We start from the raw sequence: 19,643 nt of genomic DNA on the forward strand, positions 1-19,643 counted from the left end.
CAGGACACTGAAAGTAGTAGATAAGTTTTGCTATTTGGGCAGAAAAATGACTGAAGACTGTCATAGTAGAGGGGATATAAAATGTTGGCTGGCAATGGCAAGAAAAGCTTTTCTGAAGAAGATTATGAAAAGGAAAGTTGCTCTCATCACAAAGTGGAAATACTGAGTCACAAATAGGCACAAAAAAACAGACTGTCACAAGTAAATAAAGCATATCTAATATATGGTGAGTAGCAACTTTGCTTTTCACAATACTGTTACATTCCATCCTGGATTTTCCATTGTTGCATTTTCTGAAAAAGAGAAGTTTGTTAACATCGAATACAGATTTAAGTGTTAGGAAATCTTTTCTGGAAATATTTGTCTCGAGTGTAGCCATGTAGAGCACTGAAAAATGAACTGTAAACAGTTTAGACAAGAATACAAGCTTTTGAAATCTGGTGCTACACATGAATGCTTAAGATTAGATGCGTAAATGATGTAACTAATGAGTAGGTACTGGACAGAGTTGGGGAGAAAAGAAGTTTGTAGCACAACTTGACTGAAAGGCACAATTTGACTGAAAGAAGGGATCAGTTGAGGGGACTCATTCTGAGACATCAAGGGATCACTAAAGTGTGGTGGGTAAAAATCGTAGAGGGAGACCAAGAGAGGAATACAGTAAGCAGGTTCAGAAAGATGTAAGCTGCAGTAGTTAGTATGAGATGAAGAGGCTTGCACAGGATAAAGTAGCACGGAGATGTCCATCAGACCAGTGTCGAGATTGATGACCCCGACAGCAACGTGTTGCTTCTGTAAAATTAAATTTGCCCAAAAATTTATGTGTTCTTCTCCCAGAGAGGAAGCTAAAAATATTGTTTATAGTCAAGTTTTATGTTACAGTGCATTGAGTGTGTAAAATATGTTGCTTTACAATTGGTAGACAGTACTTGCACTTTTCAAAATTTGTTTAATAGAGGACTTGCATAAATAAATAACTGTGCAGTGGTGAGTAATCAGCTGGCTTGTTATGAGAATGATAAGCCTTGCCTTAGATATGCCAGTGTCTTTATCAGAGCAACTAAAATATTCAGTCCTGTAAGTTCAGGTTTTTTAGTGTTAAATGAGATGGAAGAAACCTATGCAATATAAGAAGAATATTTCAACAATTAAATGCTGCCAATCAGACTACTGGGTGTCGTACTTGTCATCAACATCTACATCAACATCTGCACTCCGCATACCACTGTGAGGTGCAAGACAGAGGGCATGTCCCATTGTATCATTTATTAGGGTTTCTTCCTGTTCCATTCACATAAGTAGCATGGGAAGAATTGCTGTTTGAATGCCTCTGTGCATGCAGTAATCATTCTAATCTTATCCTCACGATCCCTGTGTGAGCAATACATAGCGGGTTGTAGTATATCCCTAGTGTTATCATTTAAAGCTTGTTCTTGAAGCATTCTTAATAGATTTTCTTGGGATAGTTTATGTATATCCTCAAGAGTCTGCCATTTCAGCTCCTTGTGTATCTCTGTGACACACTCCCGTGGATTAAACAAATCTGTGACCATTTGTGCTGCCCTTCTCTGTACACCTTCACTATCCCTCGTTAGTCCTTTCTGGTACGGACCCCACACACTTGATCAATACTCTAGAACCAGTTGCACGAGTGATTTGCAAGCAATCTCCTTTGTAGATTGATTAACTTCCCCAGGATACTGCCATCTGCTTTACCCGTGACTGAACCTTTGTGATTATTCCATTTCATATCCATACAAAGTGTTGCACCCAGGTATTTGTATGAGCTGGCTGATTCCCAACAGTGACTCACTGATGTTATAGTCGTAGGATTCTACATTTTTTTTTTCATTTTGTGAAGTGCAAAATTTTACACTTCTGAACCTTTAAAGTAAGTTTCCAATCTTTGCACCTCTTTGAAATCTCGTCAAGATCTCACTGAATATTTATGCAGCTTCTTTCAGACAGTACTCCAACATAGGTAACTGCAGCATCTGCAAAAAGTCTGATGTTACTATTAATATTGCCTACTCACCAAGTGGCGGCAGGGGAACACACACACAAAAGGATTTGACTTTTGCAAGCTTTCAGAGCCAGTGGCATTACATTGTATTATCAATAATTGATTATTTCCATTGTTATATTAATATTGTCTAAAAGGTCATTAATGTACAACACATATAGCAAGGGTCCCTACAAACTTCCCTGGGGCATACCCGAAGTTACTTTACATCTCATGATGACTCTCCACCCGAGATCACACGCTATGTTCTCCCTACCAAAAAGTCCTCAATCCAGTCTCAAGTTTCACTTTATACACCATATGATCATACTTTTGACAATAACAACAGTCATTCTTATCCACTGTACCCATTGAACACTGTGTAAGAGAATTTGTAACTTCATATCTAAATGCCCTTATAATATTGTGTAATGTTGATTTTTTTTTTACAGAAAGGGGAAAAAAAACAACAAAACCATTTGTAAGATGGCTGTGTGAATAAAACTAATTTAAAGGTAAAAAAAGAGGAAATAAAGAAAAGAGGACATATAATTGAGTGACCTTTTTTTCCGCTTTCAGACACCTGGCCAATGAGATGAAGTTGTACCACTTCCATCAGTCTCGACATTTGTCAAAGAAGTGCAGTTTGTAAGTATTCTGAAACATTGACTGACGAGTACGCACTGCAGTTATGTGAATATTGACTGAATTCTGTCATGTTGAGAACTTGGATGACACAGTCTGTGTTTTGTGAGGGGGAAAAAGCTTTCATTAACAAAGATCACAGAAGTTAGTCTGTATTGTTGACAGTCGGTTTCAACAGTTGGAGCTGTCGTTTTCTGGTCTTAAGAAATTTCTGTGATGAAACATGTGCCGTTGTGAATTTGTAGCTTATGGATAAAACCCAGCACATTATACATAGGTTTTTCAAAAACACAACCATTTACAGTTAAAAAAGCAGCTTGTGCACACGAGCATGTTCACATACATAGCACTCGCAGAGGCTCGTTAAGTCTTAAAATGTACAGTATACATTAAACTGTAGTTGCACCATATACTTTGGCTGAGGTTTGGATCCACAATGTGTGGAACATTTCTGCAAACATAAACAGATGTGCACTTTGCTGTATATCATGTGCTTCAAGAATTAACAAGCCTCCGCGAGCACTGCTTATGCAAACGTGCTCGTGTGCACGAGGTGCTTTTTAACTGTAAATGGTTTTATTTTTGACTAAATTATGTATAATGTCCTGCATTTTAAGCAGTGCAATGACAGTGTGGCATAAGGTACAAGCTCACAGTGGAACATGTTTCATAACAAAATTTTTTTGAAGACCAGAGGATGACAGTTAGAACTGTCAAAACCGGTTGTCCACAATAAAGACTAATTTATGCAATATTGGGTATTGAAAGTTTTTCTCAAGGAATAAATATTACTTCTGTTCCTTATAGCTATCACAGAGAAGCTGTATGGATGCAGTTTCATATCATGTCTGCTACAGTGAAAGACTGAAGTTGAAACAAGGCTGCTGGATAGACACAGGGTGTATATACCCCAGGCTACTGGGAAATCTTGGGAGAACACAGGAATCTTTAAGATTTCTGATAATTTTTCATTGTTTTAGTTTCCAGTTAAATTTTTGTAATTTTGACGAGTAAGAACTGATATTCGTAACAAAAATTTTACTTTGGCCCACTACAGCAGGATAATATTGCATAAAGAAAATATAAATGAGAGAATAACACCAAAATGAAATTTTAGTTGCAAAGAAAGTGCGCCATTTACTACAAAACAAAGTGCACACACAAGTGTCTGCCAACAGCAAAATGTGTTGAAGGCTTTAGGATGAAGACTGTGTTATATTTTGTAACAACAAACTGCTTTCAATGAGTATGATGTCACAACAGTTTACTTTTATAACAGGTCATGGGAAAATATTGAGGATGGTGGTTTGAGAAGCATTATTTACGAAGTAAATTTCCTATTATGCAAGATGACTTACGTCGCATGTGAGAATCTGTGATTAATTTCTTAAATCACAGAACGTTTGACTGTCACTCAAAACTTAACACTTTGAAGGACAGCCGTGTAGAAAAATTTTGAATCTAGAAGACCAGCCATTTATGCCATTATTTAAATATTTCCAGCATATTAGACTGAGTAACACCTTACAGTGGTTAGCACACTGGTCTCCCATTCATCAGGACGACAGTTCAGGCCTGCGTCTGGCCATTCTGATTTAGGTTTTCCATAAAAAAAACTCTCCGAACAGGCCTCGGAAGGCTCAACGGTACCGAACGGCCGCCGTGCCATCCTCAGCCCACAGGCGTCACTGGATGCGGATATGGAGGGGCACGTGGTCAGCACACCGCTCTCCCGGCCGTATATCAGTTTACGAGACGGAAGCCACTACTTCTCAATCAAGTAGCTCCTCAGTTTGCCTCACAAGGGCTGAGTGCACCTCGCTTGCCCACAGGGCTTGGCAGACCAGATGATCACCCATCCGAGTACTAGCCAATCCCGAAAGGGCTTAACTTCGGTGACCTGATGGGAACCGGTGTTAACAACAGCAGCAAGGCCATTGGCTAGGTTTCCCATGATTTCCCTAAATCGCTTCAGGCAGATGCTGGGATGGTTCCTTATTAAATGGCATGGCCGACTTCCCCACCCTTCACCTATCCGATGGGACTATTGATCTCGCTGTTTGGTCCCTTCCCCCTAACCTACCAACCAGCCAACCAACCAACCAACCAACCAACCAATCAGTGTATTGGTGTTTGATATATCTTGTCTTGAAAGGTAACACACTAAAAAAGGACAAGCTTAGTTTTTCATATCTGTTTTATTTCTGTCATAGATTACAAATTATGCAATAACGGTGGCAAAAAGTAAAATTATCCTTCAAAAGCAGTTCGAGGTGAAATCTTGAGCAATTTTCCATGTAACTGGCTTTTCTATGGAAAAGTTGGAGTGCTTGTCAAAGGATCCATCGTATCCTAAAAAAAAAAAAGGCAAAAAGCTTTCGATGGCTGGTATATTGTAGGTGATAGCTTATCTTTTCATGTAGCTATACTGAATGTATGTTAATTTAAACCATTAACTTTTCCTGTTTGCATATTCGCTCTACTTAACAGTGATGTTGCTATTGGCCGACTACAACACAAGTCCTGTGCTCTGAATATCTGCTGTCATTGGCTGGGGAGTACTGTAACTTGAGCTATGATTGGTGGCAATGGCACATCGCAATCTCGTTTTCAGTGCTTCGAAAGATACCGTGCTTTAATTGGTGGAATTCGTATTTATACATTTGTAATTTGAAAATATGTGCTGTACATGATGCTGCGCATCAAATATTTTTCCAAAACAAGTTATTTTTTGCTGAAGTACCGGGAAGTTCTACCCTTGTATACAATACCTTTACAATTCAAAGGATTTGTCAGTTCGGCAGCGCCAAGGAAAAGTATATTGTCACTTAACACAGGGAAAGTTTATTTTTAACTGGGAAATTTGGGAAAAAATCCATCGCCCCCCCTCCCCCTCCCGCCTCCTTCCTTGTCAGCGTATATACCCTGAGACAACATTGGCCCAGTATTACTGATATGTTTGAGAGCGCCAACCATTATATAATTATTGCATGTGCTGTTCAAGATATATGAGACAGACAAACTATCAGTTTAATAACTCATGAAACTTCCTGGCAGATCAAAACTGTGCGCTGGACCAGGGCTCAAACCAGAGATCTTTACCATTCTCAGAGCTTTACCTCTGCCAGTATATCTCCTACCTTCCAAACTTCTCATTCAAAACCTGTGGGACTAACACTTCTGGAAGAAAGGGTGTTGCAGAGACATTGTTTAGCCACAGCCTTACTCAGGAAGTTTCATAATGGCATACACTACGCTACAGAGTGAAAATTTGTTCTGGTTAATAATTCATGATATTGTCACAAATAATTTACAGAAGAATGGAAAAATTGGTAGAAACCGATCCCAGGGAAGGTAAGTGCAGGTTGTGGAGAAATGTAGCGGTATGTGAGGAAAAAATGACCCTGTGATTTATATTAGAAGATTGGTTAAAGAAAGGGAAACCTGGATTTATAGCATTTGCAGATTCGGAGAATGCTTTTGACAATGCTGACTGGAATATACTCTTAGAAATTCTGTAGATAACAGGGATAAATTATAGTGACCAAACAGGTATCTGCAACTATTACAGAAATCAGACGGCAGTCACAAAGATTTGAACGACGTGAGAGGGAGAGAGTGGTTGGTAATGGAGTGAGGCAGGGTTGTAGCCTATCCTCGATGTGTTTCAATATGTACGTAGAGCATGCAGTAAAGGTAACCAAGGAGGAATTCTTAAATGAAATTAAAGTTCAGGAAGAAGAGATAAAAACTGAGGTTTGCCGAAGACACTGTAATTTCTTCAGAATCGACAAATTAGTTGGAAGAGCAGTGTGGTGTGGGATGTGTAATGTCTTCAACAGAGGCTGTAAGATGAACACCATCGAAGGTAAAACAAGGTCAGTGGAAGGTAGATGAATCGTGATCTTGAGGGAGTTAGATTAGGAAATGAAATGTGTTTTTCTATCTGTGGAACAAAAAGCTGATGATGGTCAGTGAAGGAGAATATAAAATGCAGACTGTTAGTAGCAAGAAAAGTGTTTTGAGAAAAGAGAAATTTGTTAACATCAAACTAAAAGTATAAGTGTTTGGAAGTCCTTTCTGAGGGTATTTGTCTGGTGTGTAGACCGGTACTGAAATAAAACATGGTTGATAAACAATTCGGACAAGAAGAGAATAGAAACGTTTGAAATGTGGTGCTCTGGAATGATGCTGTAGATCAGGTGGGTAGATAGAATAACTAATCAGATTCGCCAAAAAAGAGTTTTGTGGCTCTGTTTCACTAAAAGAAGGGTATGGTTAATAATACTCATACTGAGCAGTCACCAGTTTGGTAATGGGAAAGTAACTGGGGGGGGGGGAGGGGGGGGTAATAATTGGAGATAATGACCAAGGTTTGGCTACTGCTAGCAGGTTCTAATGGATGTAGGTTGCAGTATCGTGCATAGGTGAAGAGGCTTGCTCAGCATGGACTAGCATGGAGATTTGCATCAAACCAACCTTTAGACTGAAGGCTGCATCATCAACAACAACACACTTAATATTAAGGAAATTTAGAAACCACACATTATAATAATGGCAGAATCTTCTTTTTATTTTTGTTTCACCCGACTTTGCGATATGTTAAATTAATCACTTTTTAATGTTTTGTGCCTTTCTGTTAGTAGCTCAGTATTGTTTCATCCTTTTGACCTTGCTTTCCTATCTTCTTCAGAGATGTGGATGTTCGTTAGGATTTGATTTTGGAACTTACCCCCCCCCCCCCCCCCCCCCTCTCCTTCCCTCCCTCCCTCCCTTCCCTCCCATTGTGTTCTTTTCCTCCTCTCTCTTTTTCTCCGTTTTATTTTTGAACATAGCTCTTGTGATTCGGAGTTATCTGAAGTCCTTTTCCATTTCAGTAATCCATTTTTTTCCTGCAGAAGTAGTCATAATTTATTCAGTTGATCTATTTTGGTTCAGAATGAAGATGTATCCATAAAAATGAATTCTTTTTGTCCTAATTGTGTCTGAGAGTTTTTCGGTAGTTTGGTAAAGGGTTTCATTTTTGGTGCGGATTAATTGTTGTGAAATCTGGGGTCAAGAAATGTTTCTAATATCTTTGTTTCTTCTATCTCCAGTCTTTCAACTAGGCCATGGTTGGTGATACTGTTTCAGCTGCATACTGGGCTTCTGGTTTGACTACTACACTGTTACAATGCTTATTTTTGCATTCTGTGAGAGGGACCTTTTGTTGTATGTGTTTTTTGCGAGATAGAAGACCAGATCAACTTTACTTCTAATTTCCATTGCCTTTTTCTCGAGCCCATTCCAGCTGATGGATTCTGGAATGTACTTGAGTTCTTTGATTATCTCTACTTTTTGTTGTCCCACTTTAAAATGTTGTGGTGGGTTTTTTATGTTTGTTGTTACATTGGTCTTTTTGAGGGTTTTGAGACCTTGAGACCTGTTTTTTCTGTTCAAGGGTCTGTTCTTTGGCTATTTCCCAGGTCTCAGCTAGTAGGGTTATATCATCTGCAAAGGCTAGATAGTTGGCTTTGATGCCTTTTGTTTTGTGCTCCTAGGCAGATTCCACTATCTCTGTGTTCCAGTCTCTCCAACAAGTTTTTCTTGGGAGCACTTAACTAGCAGTGGGGGATTCCATCTCCTTAGCTTATACCAGTTTTTATTTCAAAAGGGTTAGTGTTCTCCCATGAATTTGGCTTTGGAATATGTGGTGATAAGGGTCTCTGTGATTGGATTTAAATTTTTTGTTATCTAGGGCTAATTCTTTTAGTATATATAAGGGATTCCTGGTGTATTGAGTTTCATGATTTTAAAAACTCAATGACAGTCATAACATATCATTTTGCTCTTCATTTTTGGTATGTCATGAAGTTTTTGAGGTTTAGTGTTTGTTTTGGGCAGGCTCTTCCTTTCCTGAAGCCAATTTCATATACTTCAAGTTAATTGTCTAACTGGGATTTTGCTCTGTTTACTAAGACTATGGAGAGTATCTTGTATGTTATGTCTAGGGGGAGATTCCTCCATAGTTGTGATCTGCTTGGGACACTTTCTTATGGAGTGGGTGGACGAGGGCCGTCTTCGATTCATCAGGGGTTTTTCATGTATTCATATTTCTTCAAAAAAGTTGTGGTGAGCGTCTGTGACATTTTTTCCTCAAAGTTCAGCTCGATTTGGTCTCTCTGAGACCTTGTGGTTTTTGAGATTTGAAATGACTGTAATTCCTCAGTGATGGACGGTTCAGAGTTAGGGCTGGTTGTCGAGCTCTTCAAGACCACTTTTCTGTGTTCTTCGTAGTTGAGATGGTTTTGGAAATATTGGAAATTGTTTGCACATATTTCCATTTCTGTCTTCAGTTTCCAAGTTCAGTGGGCTGTATTTGGTTATTTTTCGTTTAAAATTCGTATAAAAGTTCCTTGTGTTGTTTTTTTATGAAGATCATTGACTAATTTGTTTTCCACTTGCAGATAAATGACCAAGTGGATGAAGCAGCCACACTCTCACCGGTCCAGATATTCCCCAAAGAAGAGGAAGGTGTAAGTATTCATGAAATACTGACTGTCAGTTACACACTGAAGTAATGAGATAACTGTTAATTGTATTTCATTTACCAGTAGTAGAAAACGCATATACATAACATTTCTTATATACTATAGTTGAAAGTCAAACTGGAGAATACACATTATAATAAGCCACAATTGTACTGTGTATACACACACAAATTAGGTAGATATTTCTAAGGGACTCTTTGCAAATGATACAGTTGTGTACAGTGATTTCACATAACTAGAAAATTATTGTTAAATGCTGGAGGACTTGATGATGATGTGCATGTGGTTCAGGGACAGGCAAGTGAAGTACTGTAGATATGTAAACAGATGAAAAGACTGTCATTACTCAGTTACTGGAAAAGGACACAACCAGCAATAGCTGCAGTTTCAGGAGAAATCAGATGGCAGAAAATTCGTGCTGGACTGGGACTCAAACCCGGATCTCTGGGACTCAAACCCGGATCTCCTGGTTTATGTGTTAGGTCGCCATAACCACTTTGGCTATCCGTAGAGGAGTCATGACAAGAAACACCTCCATATGTCGTCATCTGTGCGTCACAACCTGCACTCTTGCACTTTTTTATAGGGATTGGAAAAATTTACGTTTCTGCTTCAAAATGCAAAATTACGTTTTAGATGCTATTTTGTAGTAAATTGTATCCAGATGAACTATTTTATCAGAGATAATTTGAAATAGCTTGATTCCTGCATAAAAATATTGAAAATGTAACCAGTTTTTGGTTAATGGTATTGTGCATGTTCTGGCGAAGGCCAATTTGTAAAGGTAATGTGTATAAGAACCTTTCTGCAAAATGAAAGTGTACAAATGCAACAACACATCAGTGCACTAAATGATCTGATGCCAGGCCAGTTGTGGGCGGTTGAATGGTCTATTTAAGATACGTGCTGTGTAATACAATGTAGTACTCAGTTGTATTTTATAACAAAGAAATGTGTACTTTTGTTTGTTAAAAAAGCCCAAAATATGGTTTAATGTGGTCATTTCTAAAGTGGCAAATTAGGAGGAGTATGTTTTGAGCAGTGGTTGTATCGAATACTGCTAGATATCAGGCCTGCACTGAGTCGTTAACAATAGTCCGCTAACATCAGCGAGCAGTTGAAATGTAGCTTTCCCCCAAATATTTTGTGTCATGTGTTGTTTATTGTTTTCTGATTTTGAAATAAGTGAAGCTACTAATCCTGATCTGTTATGGATTTCGATTACGAACCTTACAACGTTAGAAGAGATGGGTGATCCCTTTGACAATACTGTTGGCTGTTACCATGTGAAAGGGAGGCGGGGTTTGTTTCTGCGCACCACTCTTCTTCCCTCTGGCAGTCAAAATTCTAGTTTGTTTATGCTTGTGGTCATCTGTCACTATAGCCTGTAGTGTCTGCACTATGTGCTATAGCAAAACAAGATTTGTAACATTTTTCGACTGTGCCAAAATTCTTCTCCTAATATTAACATAGCATTATGATATGTTCAGTTCAGTTTCTATGCTAACTGCCTTGTCTGTTCTGTCTGTAGCATTGTAAAGCATGGGTCGCACACCTATGAATGCCCACAAAAGATAGAAATTAATAGTTTGTATATTTTGTTATCATCGAATTGTGCAGAAAAGAGAGATAATGTCCAGAAACACCTTAAATTAGAGACGCATTCAGCTCACTGTCAGGAAAAAGCTGTGGCTTTTCAACAGAACAATCATTTTTAAATTCTTAAATATAGCCAAATGAAGAAAACATGGGCTAGTTTGGAAGAAAAAGATTTTGGAAGTTTTTGCAAAATCAAACATTACTGTCACAAAGTTCCCAATCAGCACCTTCCTGTAGCAGTCAGTTTCAAAGAAAAAAGGCTTTGTTTATTTTCACTCACGTGACAACCTTTGAGGTAGGTGCATCTAATCATTAAAAGAAATATGAATCTCAACAAAAATAGATGCGAATTTTGCCAAAAAAGAGAGAGAGAGAGAGAGAGAGAGAGAGAGAGAGAGAGAGAGAGAGAGAGAAATTCCAGTACGTGGGGTACATATAGAAGTTTGGGCCTGGCCAAGAGTTGTGCACAGATAGCCAAAACAGTTAAGGTGACCGCTTGTGTAAAGCAGGAAACCTAGGTTCGAGTTCCAGTATGGCACAAATTTTAGTTGTTTTCATTCCATTATACAGCTGATGGTTGTCCGTATTTGCAACTGCAAATATGTTTTGTGTATTCCATGTAGGCTGTGGTCAGCACAGTGCTTGTTCTTTTGGGCATGCATGTATGTCCAAAGGAACATTGCATCATACTTTTAACAACACAGGCACTGCAATATCATAAAATGTCTGTGTTTATACAGTGTCTGCATCGTCACAATATAATGCTCTTCAGACACGCATGCCTAAAAGCTGTGGATTAACATTATGAAATAAATCTACTTATTTCATATCTGCATTGATGTCAGCATTTTGTTACACACAAAAGTTTGTGCCGGACCAAGACTCGAACTCAAATTTTCCACACGTTACGAGCGTTCACCTTAACTGATTCGGCGATCTGAATGTTCCCCCGGGACTGATCCAGACTTCTATATATCGTGTAGTCACATCCCGTATGCCCACACAATTTGCGATTCTCGTGCAGGGAGAGAAGAGTGTTATATTGTCATTTTAGCCTCTCGTTGGTGCATATTTGTAATATGCGAACTTTTTCACAACATTATATTATTGTATATAAATTAGTTGTCAGTTGACAGCTCCCACCGGCAATACACGAATGGGACCTGTGCTGGTTTTGCAGGCTCCAACCCTGTTGGCAGTTCCACTGTGCAAATCATTGTTCTTGCTGGTACTCAAGTAGCAAATGTATTTTAATGTGAAAATGTTGTCTAAATGAAGAAAAAATGTAACCCTGGCTCTAATGACAATTAACAGCACTACGGAGGTCTAGATCGTAGTCAACTTAGAGAATTTTTATGTACTTTTTGTAGGAAGTACAGACATCAAACTTAATACTTGCTACGAGTTAAATGTTGAGAAAATTTCAAAACGATGTCATCCTCGAGCATTATGCACAAGTCTCTATAGACCATATGCTGAAGCTGTGGCGCGATCCCAACCGAGGGATGTTTGGTGAAGACTAGGGACCGTATTATACGCATTTGCATGCTGCATATGCATTTGCATATTTCGCTCCTTTTCACCAGTTATTGCATATTTTAATAAAAACTGGTGACGATACATATTTCACTCTGTTTACAATATTTTAAAAATTGAGACGGGTAGTCTCTAGCTCTATCTAGTTTTTATGTCTCACACATTCACCGCACCTAAAACTGCGTGTAATAGCTAACCGAAAGCCCACTGCATGGCGAAATCATTACAGAATAGGAACAGGAAGAGGCGTACAGAGTCAGTGCTCCTGTGCCTGTGCCCCCCGGTTAATCCCCCCCACTGTCCCGCCGTATGCGTTCACAACAAATAAATTAAATTACGCGAGCTTTTAGTCGCACATCCGCTGTTTCAGTTTAGCTTTCTGCTTACTTGTACACAGTTGAACGTGTTAATGATGTGCAGTGTATAACGTGTCGTGTGCCATACCACCCGAAAAAAGAATGGTCGTTTCGTGGATAGCTGACCGTCCCGGAACATTTACGTATGACGGAATTATTTTATGTTTTCAAGTCTGTGAAAAAAAATGTTTTGTGCAAAAAAAAAAAAAAAAAAAGTTTCAAGTAGATCAGCATGCCGAGACAAATCTTCCTATCACAGGAATGCAGAAGAAAAGGTGATGACAAAAATTTCTGATAACAGCAAGTTGCAGTAGCAGGGACTTGTCCAGAGGTAACCAAAAAAGTCTGTTTAACATGGATCTGTGCAGAGCATTCATTGCAATCAATATTCCTCCTCACAATCTTATAAATTCTATCCTCTAAGGCTTCCTGCAGAAATATTGCTTAAATCAAAATATACCAGATGAATCGACATTGTGTAAAAGTTACATACCGACAATGTGCGTAAATGTTCTGGAAGAAATACGCAATGAACTCGAGGGCAACATGATCTGAATTTCAGTTGATGAAACTGTAGACAGTTGTGACCTGTACTTTGCAAATTTAATTGTTGGTGTTTTAAAAGAAGAGCCTTCTTCTTCCTATTTAGTGTTATGCAAAGAACTTGAAAAAATAAATCATTCTACGATCACTAGATTTGTGATTGAGGGTATTAGAAAAATATATCCAGAATCTTCGGCAGATGCAAGTGTGTTTGTGTTTATTTGAGATGCTGCTCCCTACATGATCAAAGCAGGAAAAGCCCTCAGAGTATTTTATCGTAATTTGATTCGTGTGATGTGCTTTGTTCACTGAGCACATCGCCTTGCTGAATGTAAGTAAACTGATTTCACCCACAGAGAAAGTGTTTCTAAAGGCTCCTGCTCGCATCAAGACCTACAAAGAAAAACTACCAAATGTGCAATGATTATAAAGAGTCCGCCTCGATTGCAAATAGAAACCGGATGTTCGCCTAGGTTTTGGTGCAGATAACCACGCCTTCTTCAGAACACACTAAAACTACAAACTGCGTAAATAGGCATCGCCCAGCATTAATACAGTTTGTAGTTTTAGTGTGTTCCGAAGAAGGCACGGTTATCCGCGCCGAAACCTAGGTCAACATCTGGTTTCTATTTGCAATTGAGGTGGATTCTTAATAATCATTGAATTATTCCAGTCGTAACTCATTGGGGTATGTAGGTTGAAGCTGTGTCATTTTACAATGATAATTTCAAGGCCATTATAGGGGTAGTAAATGACTTTAATAGTGCAGAGGCTTTGGCAGTTTGCCAATCCAAGGAAGCTATTAATGATTCCGGTATTAAAAAAGACATTGCTGTGATTAGCACTACTTTTCCCATATGCCTGCAAGTATTAAAAAGCTTGAAACTCAAGGTTTGGCATTGAATGAATCTATTCAGTTAATGAATGAAATTATTCTAGTGAACTGCTCATTTTCGGAGGTATTCCCGAGAAAACTTATAGAAAAGTTTGAAAACATTTTATACAATAACCCAGGCTTTGAACCCTTGTACCATATTGATAGTTTTATTAATGGGATGGGTGAACTTTTACCAGAAACGGTAAGTGCCAACATAGCACCCAAATTCAAATACTGCCCAGTCACCTCAGTTGATGTAGAACGGTCCTTTTCTACTTATAAAAATGTCTTAAGTGATCAAAGACACAATCTTACCACCAAACTTTTGGAACAGTACTTGTTTGTATGTATTTACAATAGTAGAAAAATGTAAAATAAATTGTAAATGATGCTTTGGTCCAATAGTATTAATTAAAAGTTAATGATGTTAAAAATTTCATGATTGTGTGTTGTTTTTTAAATAAAATATTACTGGGTTTTTGAGTGTGACCCCCCTGCGTGCAGTATATCTCGAAGTTGGTCCTGTACGTATCGATTGTTTTGTCGTGACTCAACTCACATCGCGTCTGTTTGTTACCGACAACAATAGTGAAGTAGGAACAACTCTTGAAATACAGTATGAGTCCTCATTTTGCAAATTTTTAGAAATAATCCCAGAAAGCCTCCCCCCCCCCCCCCTTCCTAACCTCTACCAGAAATTATTCAGAAAGTGATATCAACATTCTAAATGTACCGATCTTTGGCATGGCTGGCACTCTTCCTCGTAATTGATATGCACAGGTTCGACTTTGAGATGTGATGCACACAGTAACTCCTGTGTTTTTTTATTATTTGATCTTGCAGATTTCTGCACTTTCTGTGCATTTTTAAGCATTTTTCATGCATATTTTAAGATTTTTATGATGCGTATAATCCAGTGATGACACACCCACAAGAATAGCATTTTAGAGCAGTTTTGAAAAAATTGTAAGCTTTCATCAACCTGAAGGTGGTTTTGAGCAGCACAGTGCTCTACTAGGGACAGTCCTACTCAAGGCCATACACCATTTCCCTTCTCTGACCTTTGAACTCATTCATCTACAGTTTGTCAACTCCAAACTGTGGTGCAACTTGCCGTTTTTCACAATAACAGATCCATCAGGAGGTTAAGGAAGTGATTAACGACAAATAAAAACGTGTAGCTACCTCAGCGCTTACACCACTCCTCACCTGTCTGTCAGCGATGTCGCGAACGACCGACGGTGGAAAGATGGTGTGCTCCAGCAGTCAGTACCTCGCTACCTGCCATGGCGCGAGCATCAGTGTGTGTGCAGATAATGGATGTGTGTTACTTAAAGTAGCAAGCGGGATTATGATATTACGTGTGTTATCAGTTGCTTGTCTTATTAATGTGCTGACTAATAAAACATTATTATCTCAAAGTGTAGTGTTTGATTAGCTGCAAAGGTGTTACTCATTCTGGCACGCTGCCAGCTTCATACTGTATTTACTTGAGTGTAAGACGCCCCTGAATATAAAATGGCCCAATTTTAAAAAAATTTTTATTTATTCAATTTTTTAATGAGAGGCTCCTTGAGAGAAATTTATTTTTAACAGATTCTGATTAACTAGAATTACAAACTGTTTTATACACATAAAGTATCTGCCAAAAAGGTAACCTTATAACTATTCTAAACTTTTGCCATTTATTGATTGTCTAAATTTTGATAACACTCGGAGAAATAAAATAAACAACAAGAAATTGTTCACATGAATTTTTGGACTGTTTTCTTTTCTGCCTTTTATGCTTACAATCCCTGTAGTGTGTGCTACCACTATTTTGGGTCATCACCATCATCAACCTAATGGCACAGCCGTGAAATTTATACCTTCATTGTCACAAACATATGGCTGTTTCTTCAGAATATGTGGCTATTTCTGGGGTGGTTGTTATGTTGGAATTTGAGAACACAGCTATTTTTCCCTGTATACATACTAGATTTCACCTCTATGCTGAGATGAGTATGTTATAATCCCACTTCCAAACATGTCACCTCCCCCCACTCTGTGTAGAACCACCTGATATACCCCCTTTCATTCTTGTCATACGTCACGGAGAGTGTTGACAACATTGCAGCAAGAAACACAGAAGTACATCACTTGCCTAGATCTAGGCTTTTGTTGTCTTGTGCAGAAATGAATACTATTGTTGAGTATTTGTCCAATTTTAAAGTCAATTCAATTCCGACTACAAATGCATTTGGGCAAACTGCAGTTTAAACACAGTAGATGTTCATACACTGAAGTGCTGAAGAAACTGGTATAAGCATGTTTATTATAACACAGAGATTTGTAAACAGGCAGAATACGCCGCTGCGGTCGGCATTGCCTTTACGAGACAACAAATGTCTGGGGCAGTTCTTAGATCAGTTACTGCTGCTACAATGGTAGGTTCCCAAGATTTAAATGAGTTTGAACGTGGTGTTACAGCCAGTGCATGAGTGATGGGACACAGCATCCCTGAGCTAGCAATGAAATGCAGATTTTCCTGTACGACCATTTCATGAGTGTACTGTGACTATCGGGGATCTGGTAAAACAGCAAATCTCAGACATCACAATGGCTGGAAAACAGTCCTGTGAGAACAGGGGTGATGACAACTGAAGACAATTGTTCAATGTGACAGAACTGCAACCCTTATGCAAATTGCTGCAGATTTCAATACTGGGTTATCAACAAGTGTCAGTGTGTGAACCATTCAACGAAACATCATCGATACGGTATTTCGGAACCGAAAACCCACTCGTGTACCCTTGATGACAGCATGACACAAAGCTTTAGGCCTTGTCTGGGCCCGGTCAACACCAACATTGGACTTATGATCACTGGAAACATGTTGCCTGGTCGGACGAGTTTTGTTTCAAATTATATACAGTTATGGAGACAACCTCATGAATCCAAGGACCCTGCATGCCAGCAGTTGACTGTTCAAGCTGGTGGAGGCCATTAATGGTGTGGGGCATGTGCAGTTTGAGTGATATGGGACCCCTGATAAGTCTAGATATGACTCTGACTGGTTACACATACGTAAGCATGCTGTCTGATCACCTGCATCCATTCAGGTACATTGTGCATTCCGACAGACTTGGGCAATTCCAGTAGGACAATACGTGGTAATTACAGCAGGACAATGCGACACCCCACACACCCAGAATTGCTACAGAGTTGCTCCAGGAACACTATTCTGAGTTTAAACACTATTCTGAGTTTAAACACTTTTTCTGGCCATCAAACTCCCGATCATTATTGAACATATCTGGGATGCCTTGCAACGTGTTATTCTCAAGAGTTCCATTTCCTCACACTCTTAGGGATTTGTGGACAGGCCTTCAGGATTCCTGTTGTCAGTTTCCTCCAGCATTACTTCAGGCATGAGAACTACTACACCCCTCACCGGTCGGACTGGAGCAGCCAGACTATCTCAGTGGACAGCAAAATCTGACAGTAACGATTGGATGACTCCTTCTGAGACCCTTCCTCCTGGTGGAAATCAAGTCTGGACAGTGTGGAAGTCTCTAAATCGGCTCAGGAGTGGCGTCGGACGAACTAAGGACAATCTGTTTAAATGGGGCTTCATGAAGGAATCTTCCACCTTGTGTGACTGCGGAGAAGAACAGACAACCAAACATTTAATTAACTGTCCTAGATGTCCTGTATCATGTTCCACACAAGAGCTTGTTAATGTTTCAGACAATGCTGCTGCCGTTGCACAATTTTGGGCTAATACCGTTTAGTTTGTTCTTTTATGATTTGACCTGATTTGTTATATTGTATATATTGTAAATATTGTTGTAATGTTTTTGACTCGAAATAAATAAATAAATAAACTTCAGGCATTAGTAGAGTCCATGCCACGTCGGGTTGCGGCACTTCTGCGGGCTCGCAGGGGCCCTACGTAATATTCGGCAGGTGTACCAGTTTCTTTGGCTCTTCAGTGTAGAAAGCAAATGTACTTGGTATAGATTACCATGCATAACAACATGATGAAATTTGCTGCGGGCTCAGTGCTTCCCTCCATGCAATCATCATAGCTCTCAGCCAAGCTGGTGTCACTGTTCTCCTTCCAAGCTTGAGTAACTGTCAAAAACAGACTGCAATATCTGCTAGTATGCAGGTCATATGTAACAACACCAACTAATATGTAAATAAAAGATTGCAATTAAGATTCCGTTCCACTCTCGAAGTTTTGCTCATCCCGCGATCTATTGACGTCTGTCGGTACTATCTCCACAACGGGTCTTGCGACTGTAATTTATTTTTGCTTCGACGATTACAGTCTATTTAATATGATCTACTTCCTTTGTTAGCCACATCATTCTATATTAATTTTCCTTCTTGTTTCAACTGAATTGCACCAACATGGTATACAGCTGAGTAAAATCAGGTAATGTTTTTACATGGTATTGTAATACATGAAGATGATTGTGTGGTCAACTGAAATTAGTCTTCACATTTTAATGCTTTATAGTGCACGGGATCTAGACATTAAAATAGTTTTTACTGACTTGAGCTATTAATACCTGCTGGGTCGAAATGGAAACACAGTTTCGTTCTGCAATGTGTTTCTGTTGTTTTAGAGGAGGACACCAGACAGCGAGGTCATCGGTCTCATCGGATTAGGGAAAGAGGGGGAAGGAAGTCGGCCATGCCCTTCCAGAGGAACCGTCCTGGCATTTGCCTGGAACGATTTAGAGAAATCACGGAAAACGTAAATCAGGATGGCCGGACGTGGGATTGAACCGTCGTCCTCCCGAATGCCAGTCCAGTGTCCTAACCACTGCGCCACCTCACTCGGTGTGTGTTTCTGTCGTGGCCGGATGACGGTGGGTCGAGTGGTGCCGCTAAATGACTGCCGCATCTGGGAGTGTGGTGGCTCATCAGTTTGCACGAGGGCCACACTGTTTTGGAAGACTTGCAGTGTTGAGGGCTGCAATGTGGCGACATCCCTGTGTCTAGTGGTAGCCTGCATTGAGGTAGGCTGGCTTGCACCTGGACGTGGACAGTGCTGTGTCTACCCCTTTAATCTGGAGAGTGAGTGTGCTAGTGTTGTGTCCTGTGAATGGATTTGAGCCTCAGAAGGGCGGTTCTAGTGCTCCACACAGTGGACCGTGTCAGAGGAAAATGTGGTACGTCATTGCCAGCTCTCTGAGAACAGAAGTAGCCTATTTTCAGTGCCGTGTTGTTCCACTCGGTAAGTAAGTGTGGAGGGTAAGAATTGTAGAGGGAAACCTAGGTGTAACTACGGGAAGCAGGTCCGAAAAGATATAGATTGTGGTAGTTGTGCGTGAAGAAGAGGTCTGATTGGGATACACCGATGTCGGAAGCTGCTTATCTGTTGCAAAGCCATTGTACAGCAGGCATGTGAATCGGTACTGAGGATGTTATGCCACCAGTTGTCAGACGTGTGATACTTTTACCGCAACATGTTTGGGACTATGTTACCTCATTATTGAGTGCTATAAAATATGGAAACGAGTTAAGAAATCACAATACTACACATACTGACCCCTATAAAA

The 19,643-nt window shown here is 39.6% G+C and overlaps 1 long non-coding RNA gene across 1 annotated transcript in view; it reads left to right on the forward strand.

Moving 5' to 3' along the window:
* Positions 1–2,554: 2,554 nt before the first annotated feature.
* LOC124553923 overlaps positions 2,555–19,643 on the forward strand; it is a 47,218-nt gene continuing 30,129 nt past the window's right edge. Inside the window, exons 1-2 of the long non-coding RNA XR_006968167.1 lie at positions 2,555–2,650; positions 9,094–9,162. This is a non-coding gene — a long non-coding RNA (uncharacterized LOC124553923). The remainder of the gene's footprint in view (positions 2,651–9,093; positions 9,163–19,643) is intronic.

This window comes from Schistocerca americana, chromosome 11 (genome assembly GCF_021461395.2).
Source record: "Schistocerca americana isolate TAMUIC-IGC-003095 chromosome 11, iqSchAmer2.1, whole genome shotgun sequence".
Classification (NCBI taxonomy): domain Eukaryota; kingdom Metazoa; phylum Arthropoda; class Insecta; order Orthoptera; family Acrididae; genus Schistocerca; species Schistocerca americana.